Genomic DNA, 14,310 nt, shown 5'->3' with positions numbered 1-14,310 from the left:
AGTAAATAGAATCCAACTGCTTTAACATAAAATGAAGAATTACAGTCATGGTGGTGTGCAGGAACCTTGGGATGATTATGATGTACATAAACCTTAGGATGAATAGGCAGGAATGAGCTTGGAATGATTTAGTTTGCTGGTGGCATGACAATTCATTGCCCTGTCCCTTATAATTTATAAAACCATAAAATGTGCACCAGCAGACCACAAAAGTTTGTAAATTAACTAGTGTTTTTTTTTCCTTTGGGATGCTGCAACGAGTATGTTAAAGAGGAATCTTTACATCACAAAGAGTTTCATCCTTGTAAATCTTTCCTGCATTTTCTCCAGTGTCTCTGTACCCTGTTTTGTAAATTGGACTACAACTGCGGTTCCACGTGGATTTCACTCAACATCATTGCTTTTGAATTCTGTTCCTCGGGGTCTGAACCCATGCTTTGCTTCCATTTTGAGCTTGTCAACATATCTTTTATGATTTCTCTCGGTCCTTGGATCCTGTTGTTTCTCTGCTTTGTATAGATATTTATTTTTATTTACAGCATCAATATGCCATCTGCACAGCTATTCTGTAAACTTGCCAATGTCTTGTAGTTTGCTGATATCTTCTTTGGAATTCACAATGCAGCCAGTTTGGTAGCCTCTGAAGAAAAACATTTTGATATCAATTATTATGAGATTAACATCAAAGAATCTAAATAACAAAAGAGAACACATGGTAGCTTTTCAGATAAGACCTCAAATTGCAATTTTTTTTTTACTGAGAAATGATCCATTTCCTTGAAAGTTACTGTTGAATCTCTTTCATACACAGAGGAAGTCTTAACAGATCAATGAGAAAGAAAATATTCTCCCATGTCTATTTCCTTTTAGCAGCTAACTTAAATGTCTTGAAGTTACTGAAACTTTTGCAAATCAAAGTGAGTTCTTTTATTTTTTCTATGAATATCTTACATTGTTTAGAATATTTTTATTATATTTTCCTTACTCCAGTCTGCCCTAAGAAGGACATTCGCAGCTTCTCCAGTCTGACCTATGGAGAACATTCCCAGCTTCTCTGGTCTGCTCTCAGGAGAACATTCCCAGCTTCTCCAATCTGCCCTCAGGAGGATATTCCCAGTGTTTCCAGTCTGCCTTAAGGAGAACATTCCCAACTACAGTCTGCCTTGAGGAGAACATTCCCAACTACAGTCTGCCTTAACGAGGACATTTCCAGCTTCTCCCCTCAGCCTTAAGGGGAGCATTCCCAACTTTTCCATTCTGCCCTAAGGAGAGTATTCACAATTTCCCCAGTTTGCCCTAAAGAAGACATTCCCAGCTCTCCATTCTCTCCACATTAGCGCTAAGTGTTTGAATTCTGGAGTGAGGAGTTTGATCATTTTACACAAAAGCACCGAACAATTGAATCAGACTTTACAGCCTCAACAGTCTGTGTTCAAACTGTTATCTAGTTCACCAGCAAATTTGATGTGTGTGGCTTGAATTTCCAGCATCTGCAGAATTCCTGGTATCTAGTTCAAGTGGTTGTTTGATTGAAGCAGATTAATGAGTAGGCAGAGGCAAGCTATTCCCTCTGCCATAGATTGAAACACAAGAGATTCTGCAGATGCTGTAATTCCAGAGTAACACACACAAAATGCTGAAGGAACTCAGCAGCATCAATGAGGAAGAATAAAGAGCTGACTTTTCAGCCTGAAACCCTTCAACAGGACCTGATGAAGGATCTCGGCCCAAAGCATTGGCTCTTTGTTCCTGTTCATGGATTTGAAATGGTTAGTGAAAGGTCCAGAAGGGGAAGGAGCAGAAATTTTTATGTGGACATGGAGAAGAAGGTAGTGGAGAACGATTCCAGAAATGATGGTTCATCTCTGATTGGGCTTCATATATTTTCATGGTTAAATTTCAAGTTCACAGAAGAATATGAGGGTATGGGATGGTTTTTCAATGAACCAGTGTAGTATAATGGGCTGAGCAGCTTCTTCCAATGCTCTTTGTGAACCTGGACACCGGTTTCTAATCTGCCCTGGCTTCCTCTTCACCACTTACACCTCGGACTTCACTGCTGCATAGAGTCTTGTCATCTTCAGAAGTTTTCTGATGACTCTGCCATAGTTGGATGCATCAGCAAGGGGGATGAGGCTGAGTACAGGGCTACAGTAGGAAACTTTGTCACATGGTGTGAGCAGGATTATCTGCAGCTTAATGTGAAAAAGACTAAGGAGCTGGTGGTAGACCTGAGGAGAGCTAAGGTACCATTAACCCCTGTTTCCATCCAGGGGATCAGGGTGAACATGGTGGAAGATTACAAATACCTGGGGATACGAATTGACAATAAACTGGACTGATCAAAGAATACTGAGGTTGTCTACAAGAAGGGTCAGAGCCGTCTCTATTTCCCGAGGAGACTGAGGTCCTTTAACATCTGCCGGACGATGCTGAGGATGTTCTACGAGTCTGTGGTGGCCAGTGCTATCATGTTTGCTGTTGTGTGCTGGGGCAGCAGGCTGAGGGTAGCAGACACCAACAGAATCAACAAAATCATTCGTAAGGCCAGTGATGTTGTGGGGACGGAACTGGACTCTCTGATGGTGGTGTCTGAAAAGAGGATTCTGTCCAAGTTGCATGCCATCTTGGACAATGTCTCCCATCCACTACATAATGTACTGGTTGGGCACAGGAGTACATTCAGCCAGAGACTCATTCCACCGAGATGCAACACAGAGCGTCATAGGAAGTCATTCCTGCCTGTGGCCATCAAACTTTACAACTCCTCCCTTGGAGGGTCAGACACCCTGAGCCAATAGGCTGGTCCTGGATTTATTTCCTGGCATAATTTACATATTACTATTTAACTATTTATGGTTTTATTACTATTTATTATTTATGGTGCAACTGTAACGAAAACCAATTTCCCCCAGGATCAATAAAGTATGACTATGACTATGACTATCACTATGATTAAATGGTCATTGGCAGTTGTAATCCCCACTGGATTGACAATCCTATCTTGTTTTGGAAGCTTGAGATTATAGGGAGTTGGGTACAAAATTTCATTCCCTCAAGAAGGATGTCCAGATTCCTGGAGAAAGATCTAGTGTTGAAAAGTCATCTCATTCAGAGCATCCTGAACTCCTCTGATTTTGTTGTCTGTCCAGTGTGATCTGAGATGATGATTGCCAATTCTGTAACTTTGGCACCATATCCCCAAGTGTTCCGTACAGTCAGAACACGCTTTCTACATTACCGCCACAATTTTCGTAATGCAAGAGTTCATTGAGGATGAAAAACAATTATTTTTCTTTAAAGCATTATAGCTATTCTGGCACCCTTCCAGTGGACAACAGCCAAGAAAAAAAAGAATTACTTTTGGAATATGTGATTTAACCACCATACAGATGAACAAACATTGGTTGTGGTTGAAGGGAGAACTGGATAAACGCCAAATTATAGTACTGTTTCTTAGCAAGTTTAGCGGATCTGACTAAACTTGCAATAAGCAGAAAGCTGTTGCAGCATGTTAAGAATTTAATAATTCAAAATCAAAGTTAAAAGATTCAAAGTACATTTATTATCACTGTATGCACACTTCATACAATCTTGAGATTCGTCTCCTAACAAGCAGCCACGAAACAAAGAAACTCAAGAACCCGTATAAAAAAGGATTGTCGAACACCCGGTGTGCAGAGAGAAAGAAACCTGCAAGCAAATAGCATTCTGAACTGAAGTCCACAAGAGAGTGCCATAGTTCAGTGCAGAGCTAAGCATACCTTGTGGAGCAGTGATCTGAACTGGTCTATCCCTTGTCTTAGGCCCATGACTCTGACCTCTTCAATCTGGCTTGGCGCCTAAATTGATGTTCAAACTATTCAGTAGAGTAAAGGAAATTACAGTGGTATGAGAGAAAAATTGGCCATTGTAAATTGGAAGGAGATGCTGGCAGGGATGACAGCAGAGCAGCAATGGCATGAGGTTCTGGGGAAAAATGAGGTAAGTGCAGGATAGATATATTCCAAAAATGAAGAAATACTCAAATGGCAAAATAGTACAACTGTGGCTGATAAGGGAAGTCAAAGCTAATGTAAATGCAATTAGCAGGAAGATAGAGGGTTGGGAAGCTTTAAAAACCTACAGAGAGCAACTAAAAGAATCATTAGGAGGGATAGATGAAATATGAAAGTAAGCTAGCAAACAGTATGAAAGTGGATAGCAAAAGCTTTTTCCAATTATGTTTTTAAAAAAAAATAAAAGTGATGAGAATGGATATAGGACCTCTAGAAAATGAGATCAGAGAAATAATAATAAGGGACAAGGAGATAGAAGATGAACTAAATGAGTATTTTGCATCAGTCTTCACTGTGGAAGACACTAACAGTGTGCCAGATGTGTGTGTGAGATAAGTCATCCGGACCAGATGAACTGCATCTAGGGGGTTCTGGTAGAGATTGCGGAGGCATTAGTAATAATCTTTCAAGAATCATTGGACTCTGGCATGGTGCCAGAGGACTGGAAAATTGCAAATATCACTCCACGCTTTAAGAAAGGAGGAAAGCAGCAGAAAGGAAATTATAGACCAGTTAGCTTGACCTCAGAGGTTGGGAAGATGTTGGTATCAATTGTTAAGGATGAGGTTATGGAGAACTTGGTGACACAGAGCAAGATAGGACAAAGTCAGTATGGTTTCCTTAAGGGAAAATCTTGCCTGACAAACCTGTTGGAATTCTTTGAGGAGATTACAAGTAGGATAGATAAAGGGGATGCAGTAGATATTATATATTTGGATTTTTCAGAAGACCTTTGACAAGGTGCCACACATGAGGCTCCTTACCAACTTAAGAGCCCATGGTATTACAGGAAAACTACTGGCATGGCTAGAACATTGGCTGATTGGTAGGAGGCAGAGAGTGGAAATAAAAGGATCCTTTTCTGGGTGGCCTCTAGTGACTAGTGGCATTCCATGGGGACTGGTGTTGAGACTGCTTCTGATGCTGCATATCAATGATTCAGATGATGGAATACATGGCTTTGTTGCCAGATTTGCAGATGATACGAAGATTGGTGGAGGGGCAGGTAGTGCTGAGGAAACAGATAGGCTGCAGAAGTTCTTAGACAGATTAGGAGAATGGGCAAGAATGTGGCAAATGAAATACAAAGTTGGAAAATGCATGGCCATGTACTTTAGTAGAAGAAATAAATGAGCAGACTCTTTTCTAAATGGGGAGAAAAATCCAAAAATCTGAGATGCAAAAGGACTTGGGAGTCCTTGTGCAGAACACCCTGAAGGTTAACTTGCAGATAGAGTCGGTGGTGAAGAAGGCAAATGCAATGTTACCATTCATTTCAAGAGGTCTGGAATATAAGAGCAGGGATGTGATGCTGAGGCTTTTTAAGGCACTGGTGAGGACTCACCTTGAGTACTGTGAACAGTTCTGGGCTCGGCATCAAAGAAAACATGTGCTGGCATTGGACAGGGTTCAGAGAAGGTTCACAAGGATGATTCTGGGAATGAAAGGGTTATCATATGAGGAACATTTGATAGCTCTGGGTCTGTACACACTGGGGCGATCTCATTAAAGTTGAAAGGCCTAGACACAGTTGATGTGGAAAGGATGTTTCTCATGGTGGGGGAGTCTAGGACAAGAGAGCACAGCCTCAGGATAGAGGGGCATCCATTTAAAACAGAGATGTGGAGAAGCTCTTTAAGCCAGGGGGTGGTGACTTTGTGGAATTTGTAACCACAGGCAGCTATGGAGGCTAGGTCATTGAGTATATTTAAGGCAGAGATTGATAGGTTCTTGATTAGGTACGACAACAAAGGCTATGGAGAGTAGACTGAGGATGGGAAGAAAAGATCAGCTTTAATTCAATGGCAGCAGAATTGATGGACCAATTGGCCTAATTCTGCTCCTGTCTTATAGTCTTGTACTTGATATTAAATGCAGTGTTACTACATCAGGTTTAATATCAGTGGCATATGTCATGAGATTTGTTGTTTTGTGGCGGCATTGCAGTGCAATACATAACAACTGCTATAAATTACAATAAGAAACATATATAAAAAATAAATTAAAAGAGCAAAGCTAGTGGGTGTGATGGAGAGCTCATTAAATGGACTCCTTAGATACATACACATGCACATAGCCTTGTCGCCAATCTGCTGTTACTGCGCAGAGTGTACACTCTACAATGTTTCTTCACCCTCCCCACCCCCCAATAATGGGTCCTAAAGGATTTGTCTTTACGGTGTCTTCCCACCAATCACGGTGGAATATTCCATTTCTTTAGTCATGCAGATGTGTATACTGTATTTAATATAGACACTTCAATTTATTTTGTGATACGATTGTAACTACATTGTGGGCTGAAACATATTCTGATTCATGTGTAGTCCTAAGTAAACTTTGTGGGTAATTAAAGATGGTATGTTCTGGTGCCTAATAAAATGGGGCTCGTCACAACCAGTAGGGGAGAGGGAGAGAGATTAGGGCTGCCCCACGAGTTCACACTGACAAAGAAGTGTGGAGCTATTATTGTATTTTCAAGTAGATTTCTTTTTGTAAGTATTGGCAGTTTTCTGTTAGCTAAGTTTTGTAAGTTTGATTTTTTTGCTGCACAAAACAAACTCCCTTGCTCGAAAGTTGGAAGTGACTCCAGCCATTTTTCCTCTTGTCGTAACCCATATATTTAACAGTGGGGTAGTGTTGTTGGGTTGGTTCATTGTCCGTTCAGAAATCTGATGGCAGAGGAGAGGAAGCTGTTCCTGTATCATTGAGTGTGTGCCTTCAGGCTCCTGTACCTACTCCCTGATGGTAGCAATGAGAAGAGGGCACGTTCTGGGTGATGATGATCATTAATGATGGATGCTGCCTTTTTGAGACATTGCCTTTGGAAGATGTCCTTGATGCTGAGGAGGCTAGTGCCCATGATTGAACCGGCTGAGTTTTCAACCCTGCATGTGCAGTGGCCCCTCCTTACCAGATGTTGATGCAACCAACTGTAGTCTGTGGAAATGATCAATTTTTCTGAGATAGTGGTTGCCCATCAAGTCCAATGATGACAGGAAACCTGTGCAGGAGAGTTTTAAAGTGGGAAAGTCATTGCAGTGACTTTCGCACTTCTATGAGTCTATGGAGAGATATGGACAGGTATTGTTCTGGATTGAGGCCCTTTAGACCGAAAGAAAGAGAAGAGGTAGCCAATAGAAAAAGGTGACTTGAAGAGGTGGAACAAGAGCTTGCAGCTGATGGGTGGATCTATTTGAAGAGGCGATAGGCAGATGAGGACAGGAATGATGTCAGAAGCTGGGAGGTGATTGATGGATGTGATAAATGGCTGGTGATGATGAACTCTGATAGGAGAGGGTGGGGGAGTGAGGAGGTGAGAAGGGGCCCACAATTATACCTTGTCCCCTCATTAACTCCCTCGCGTTGTGTTTATCATGCTCTCCTTCGACCATTCCCCATCTCAACTTCAAATCTACTCCCTTAACCCTTCCCCTGAGCTCCCTGTAATTTCTATGATTGCCACCACGGAGCGAGCTCCTTGACAGTGTTGACCTGCAGCTAATGGGCAGTGAGTGGATGAAATGGCGCTTGATGTAGCTTTCACCTGTGGTGATGAACAGGGTTTCAATACTTCTCAAAGAGTGTAAACTATGATAATGATTTCTTAAAGCAAGGATGGTAAAATTTCACCATTTGGCATTCATTCTTCGTTATGTGCCATGTCGCATGATGTGGGCCATCATGGTCTTTCCATAACCATGATTGTTCTTGGCAAATTTCTTGACAGAAGTCGTTTGCCATTGCCTTCTGGGCAGTGCCTTTACAAGACAGGTGACCCCCAGCTATTATCAATACTCTTCAATGATTGTCTGCCTGGCATCAGTGCTCTCATAACCAGGATTTGCTATATGCACCAGCTGCTCCCATGGCTTCACATGACCCTGATCTGGGAGGGGGAGGGCTAAGCGGGTGTTACACCTTGCCCAAGGGTGACCTGCAAGCCTTGCACTTCCTTTCATAGAGACGCATCTCCACCCCTCATTGACAGAGAACATCAGGAAGGAAGGCTGAACATGCCCGTCCCTCCTTTGGCAGAGACATCTCCACCCCACCACCCATTAGATTCAACAAATGCATGAAGAATATGATTTGTTGGCATTAGATTCTACGTTGGTGTCGCTTGCCCAGGACTGAATACAACCACATTCAGCAGACCCACAGTCAAAGTCGCCTGGAGCAAAAAGTAAAATGTGCTTGGTGTGGCTTACAAATTGTGTACAAGAAAGAATTTCAATTATGTAGTCATAGTCATACTTTATTCATCCTGGGGGAAATTGGTTTCCGTTACAGTTGCACCATAAATAGTTAAATTGTAATAAAACCATAAATAGTTAAATAGTAATATGTAAATTATGCCAGGAAATAAGTCCAGGACCAGCCTATCGGCTCAGGGTGTCTGACCCTCCAAGGGAGGAGTTGTAAAGTTTGATGGCCGCAGGCAGGAATGACTTCCTATGACGCTCTGTGTTGCATCTCGGTGGAATGAGTCTCTGGCCAAGTAGCCTTACAGTGCCTTGAAGTGTTCAAAAATACTTTGGTGTAATTTTTGAACTCTGGGAATGTTGAATCATACACAGGATGGGAATCCACAGCGAGCTCCCGATGGAAAAGGACCAAGTCACTTGGTTTCATGATATTGGAAGGATTGCATGCTGGTACATCAGTTCCTTGCCTTTCAAGGATTTGTATCTAACCATGGTGACTGGTAAGCATTGGATTTAACATCATATCTGTGAGGCAGTGAATATCAACACTGTTTGGTCATGCCTGTGGTATGATTCTGCAGCTGTGGCCTATAACCATCAGTCTCCTGGACTTGATTCACTCTCCTCAGCACTGAACTGGCTCTGTGGCTGTGGACTCACTTTTGGGGACTCTGTGGATAACGTTCTGGGTGAAATTTGTTTACTTTTTTATTGTTTGCAAAATTTTTTTTAACACACATTGGCTGTTTGATGGTCTTTGTTGTGAAGAAGAGTTTTGGCCCAAAGTGTCGGCTGTTTATTCATTTCCGTAGATGCTTCCTTGACCTGTTGAGTTCCTTCAGCATTTGTGTGTGTTGCTCTGTTGTAAGTGTGCGTGTCTATTTTTAATTGGTCCTTTGTGTGGCTGCCTGTAAGGAGATGAATCTCAAGGTTGTATATAGTATTTATACTTCGATAATAAATGCACTTTGAACTTTGGTATCAGTTAATATCCCATAGCCTACAGAGAAAATTTACAAGGACGTTGCTGGGACTAGATGACCTGAGTTATAAGGGAAGATTGAATAGGTTAAAACTTTATTCTCTAGAATGTATGAGATTAAAGGGAGATTAGACAGAGGTATACAAAATTTTGAGAAGTATAGATAGGGTAAATGCAAGCGGGCTTTTTCCACTGAGGTTGGGTGAGACTAGAACTAGAGGTCATGGGTTAAGGGTCATGGATGGGAGGGCTATGGTCTGGGCGCAGGTCAATGGGACTAGGCATATTAAATGGTTCAGAATGGACTTGATGGGCCTGTTTCTGTGCTGTACTTTTCTGTGACTCTACCTTAGAATTGCGAGGGTTAACTGCTGAGTCAGGGCTAATGTGGATTCCCTCAATCTCTCACCATCTGTGTGAGAGTAGGCAGAAACCCTACTCATCACATAGAGTGCCTGGAATATTTTGCCTCTTTCTGTGCAGAAATTATTCCAAATATTGACGTCACCATGGAAACGGCATGATTGTGACTTGCCTCTGCAGCAGGACTTAACCTTAGTCTTGAGCAATCAGATTTGCCATGCCCTGCTCTAACTACATGACATTTGCAAAATATTTTGACGTGAATTGGAAATGGAAAATTCCAGAACCACTCAGTAGCTTGATTGGGATCTGGGTGGGGTTCTCTGCCCTCTCTGAGATACCAATCAATCTGCTTTATTCTGGGTTTATTTTGCTGCTCTGTATTTTTCTACGGTTTTGCATCTAGTATGATTTCTACATTACGAAGGACGATGTTAATAGCTGTACAACACCTCTCCCAGAGCTATGTTTTAGGGGGTGGTGGGGCCGGGGGGGAGTTGGAAATTAGACCCAGCTATCCAGGTGGTGACCATTAATGGACAGTCATAGGACACCCAAGTGGTAATTGGTGATCAGTTTATTCTTGTCGTTATTTATTATGGTGTGTCCAGGAAGAGGTGACACCTCTGGTGAAGGGGCTTGTATTGTCTATTCTGACGCCGCTCACTCTCCTTCAGGCCCTGCTGGATGCTCAGCTCTCATCTGTGGCTCCAAGTAGCTGCTTGCATGTGACAGCAGCGACCACATACCCCCCCATACACCCCTCTGACAGGCAGGCTAAGCCTGGTGAGGTAGCCGGTAGGCCTCATCTGTGAGATAGGGAGTGCCTGTCCTGGTGTGTGAAGTCAGTACTGCAACACTCCAGAGAGAGTAGAGAGCATGGTAGCTCACAGAAGATGTCATGGTCATCCTCTGCAACCAAGGAAGACCCCAGTTTGTGATGTCGTTCGTACCACTGGACCCGGACCTCTGATGTCGGGGGAGTGGAACTGCCCCAGTACAATGGCTTTTGCACTTTAAGAACTCCCCACACACGGGTTTCCTGTCATTGTCGGACATGACGGACAACCACCAGATTATTATTGTCACGTGTGCAGTGGTACAGTGAAAAAACTTTGTTTTGTATTCCATCCATACAGTAATTTCAGCATGTTAGTACATCGGGGTAGTATAATGCAAAATAAATGGTTAGAGCATTCTAACTGATTACATCACAGCCTCCTCGGGAGGCTCCCAAGCACGAGGTTGGAAGAGGCTGCCGAGGGTTGTAGACGCGGCCGGTTCCAACGTGGGTACAACCCTTCTCACCATCGAGGATATCTTCAGGCAGTACTCATCATCGAAGACCCGCACCATCTGGGACGTGCCCTCTTCTTGTTACCACCAGTGGGGAGAAGGTACAGGTGCCTGACGTTCACATCAGAATTTAGGATCAGCTTCTTCCCCATGCTATCAGGTTCCTGAATCGTCCGCGAGCCCTGCGTCATTCTTCACCTTTTGCACTTTTTATTTAATTTTGTGGTGTACAGATATTTGTCTTCATACTGTACTGCTGCCAAACAACAAATTTCACAATGTATGTCTGTGTTGGTCAACCTGATACTGATGGAGTTCTGATTCTGATACAGTTACAGAGAAAGTGCAGTGCAGACAGAGAATAAGGTGCAAGGCCCTGACAAGGTAGATTGTCCATCTTATCATATTCGGGGCCTATTCAATAGTCTTAAAACAGTGGGATAGAAGCTGACCTTGAGCTTCGTGATGCATGCTGGCTGTTGGGAGAGAATGTCAGGGTGAGTGGGGTCTTTGCTGATTTTCTGGGGTAGTGAAGTGTAGGCAGAATCCATGGAGGGAAGATTGGATTTCATGATGTGCTGGGCTGTGTCTAGAACCCTCTGCAGATTCTTTCATTCTTAGGCAGGGCAGTTGCCTTAGTATATTCTAATGCATCAAAGTTCAAAGTAAATTTTGTTATCAAAGTACATATATGTCATCATATATAACCCTGAGATTCATTTTATTGTGGGAATACTCAATAATAGAATAATACCCATAATAGAATCGATGAAAGACCGCCCAACCTCGGCGTTCAGCCAGAGTGCAGAAGACAACAAATTGTGCAAACGCGAAAAGGAGAAACCGTAGTATAAATAACTAGATATTGACAATGTGGGATGAAGAGTCCTTGAAAGTGAGATCATTTGCTGTGGGAACATTTCAATGACGGGGCAAGTGAAGTCATCCCTTTGGTTCAAGGGCCTGATGGTTGAGGGGTAGCAATGTTCCTGTACCTGGTGGTGTGAGTCCTGAGGTTCCTGTACCTGTTTTCTGATGGATGCTTCCTATTGTGCATCAAAAATTGATGAGGGTCAACAGGGACAGGTCAAGTTTCCTTGGCACCCTAAGGAAGTTGAGATGTTGTTGTCCTGTCCTTTCCTGACCATGGTGTCTGTGATTGGATCAGGACAGGCTGTTGGGGTTGGTTACACCCTTGTAACATTGTTGAATTGGGATTCTATAATTACATAAATGAATCTGTACCCCAACATTTTTTCTGTCCCCACATCCCCTCCTCACCACCACCACCACCACCATCCCTGATTTCTTGACACCCACGTCTCGACTGTGTAATCTCGCTGCTGACCTCAAATTTCCACTGAATTCCCACTTACCCAATTGTCAACTTTCGCCACTGCCTCTCACCTCCTGCAACCACTCACTATTCTCCCAGAGACTGCTCTTGTTCAATCCTTTTTCCCTTCCCTATCCACAACCTCTCCTGGCTGCTTGCTTTGCATCATGCCAGGCCTGTCTATTGCTCTTTAAGTGGTGTCTTTTTGGATACATTGGAAGTTCTAGAGTTCTCTGCCCAATTAATAATGTGCTCTCAGAAAACAGCAGAGAAAGCAGTCAGCTCAGAAATTTACATCGCTAAGGAATTTATATTCATCTTAAAAACTATCTGCAGAATACCGAAAAGAACTTCATTCTCTTTCTCACTTTTGTTAGTTCTGATTTCTTAAATAGGCTGGCAAGTCGCTCACTTGTATTAAATGGATGAAAGACAAGTAGGGGTTGGTGGTAAATGTCAGCAATACCCACAGCACATGAGTGGCCATAAATAAACCATCTGCCCTGCCAACCTGGGCTGGATAAGACTGTCTCTTAACTGCTCTTTGAAAAGGGTGAGAAGGCCACTGTGTGGTGTGAAGCTGCCACGACAAACTCCAGCTACAGTTAGAATAACATCCATCAGATCACCTGATGTTGACTCAGCTTCCAAATTCAACTAAGCCGTGTCTGGGGGCTGGGAGGATCGATGGGAAGGGATAGTAGGGTTTGCCAGGGAGAGATGCGAGGGCTTTAACAGTGAGTGGAATGATCACTGAGATCTATACTGTAGGAAAGAAAATTTATTATCAAAGTATGTATATATCACCATTTAGTACCCTGAGATTCATTTTCTTGTGGGCATTCACAGTAGAAGAAAGAAATACAATGGAAACAGTGAGAAACTACAGGCAAAGACTAACAAATAGCCCCCAGTGTGCAAAAGAAAACAAACTCTGCAAATACAAAAAAACCCCTCATGATAATAAATTAGAAATACCAAGAACATGAATTGTAGAGTCCTTGATGCTGAGAAACTTCAGTGGATGCACCTGGACACATCATCAGTGATGTAACCTGGGATCATCGGTTGATTTGGGTCTTTCATTTTCATTTTTAAATCGTTTTATTAATTATTATTGAAAATCAACAACAGAGAAAAATACATCAAAATAATCAAGACAACATATCCATATGTAGAACAAGAGTTAAACTATCAACCAAACTGAACAGTATATCAATAATAATTTTAAAAACACAAAATGTTAAAGCTTTTTTTTTGGAAAAAAGAAAGAAAGAAAAAAAGAACCCCTACTAACTAAAACAAAAAAACCCCTAATAACAAAAAAAATGGGGGGAAAAAGAACCATTTGGAGCACAAACCCGGAGCTATATGCCATACAAGCTTCCATAGAAAAAGACATCAAACCGCTAATCAATCCATATACCCAAGCATCAGAAAAGGACCATCTTTATTAACTCAAATCAAATGATAATAATAAGCAAAAAACCCCCACCTTTTCTCCAAGTCAAATCTAGGATCAAAAGTTCAACTTCTAATTTTTTCCAAACCAAGACATAACATCACCTGAGAGAACCATTGTATCAAAGTGGGAGCAGAGGCGTCTTTCCATTTTAATAAAATAGCCCTTCTAGCCAATAATGTGACAAATGCAATTACGTGTTGGTCTTGGGTCTTTCAACATCAGGCACCCTCACATAGGCAACTCAGCCAGGGTTGATCAGGTCCCGGCCTATGTCCCAGCAGCACTGGTCCACGGGTCACACCTCTTGATCCATAGCCATCTGGAGGTGATGGTGATGGTGCTGACACAGAGCCTCCAGAAAGTGAGTCCATAGGTTGTGGAATCAGTTCAGTACTGAGGTGAGTGAAGTTAAGTTCTTATCATCTAGGTTATCCATACTGGTTCCTCTTTTGGTTGTGAACTGTGGAGATTTTGCCTTCTTTAAAGCTGAAGCAATTAAGGACTCAGTGATGAAGCTGTCTGCAGCTTTGGAGAGCAAACACTGAATATACTCTTTGTGAGAATAACTTTGGTACATATCAATTAAAGATAATCAAATAGTGTTA

The 14,310-nt window shown here is 42.3% G+C and overlaps 1 protein-coding gene across 2 annotated transcripts in view; it reads left to right on the top strand.

The window, feature by feature from the left end:
* LOC134338227 (lysophospholipid acyltransferase 2-like) overlaps positions 1-14,310 on the top strand; it is an 88,749-nt gene that overhangs the window by 38,201 nt on the left and 36,238 nt on the right. The window lies entirely within an intron of this gene.

Source organism: Mobula hypostoma, chromosome 26 (assembly GCF_963921235.1).
Source record: "Mobula hypostoma chromosome 26, sMobHyp1.1, whole genome shotgun sequence".
Classification (NCBI taxonomy): Eukaryota; Metazoa; Chordata; class Chondrichthyes; order Myliobatiformes; family Myliobatidae; genus Mobula; species Mobula hypostoma.
This window is presented reverse-complemented; position numbering and strand designations above follow the sequence as displayed.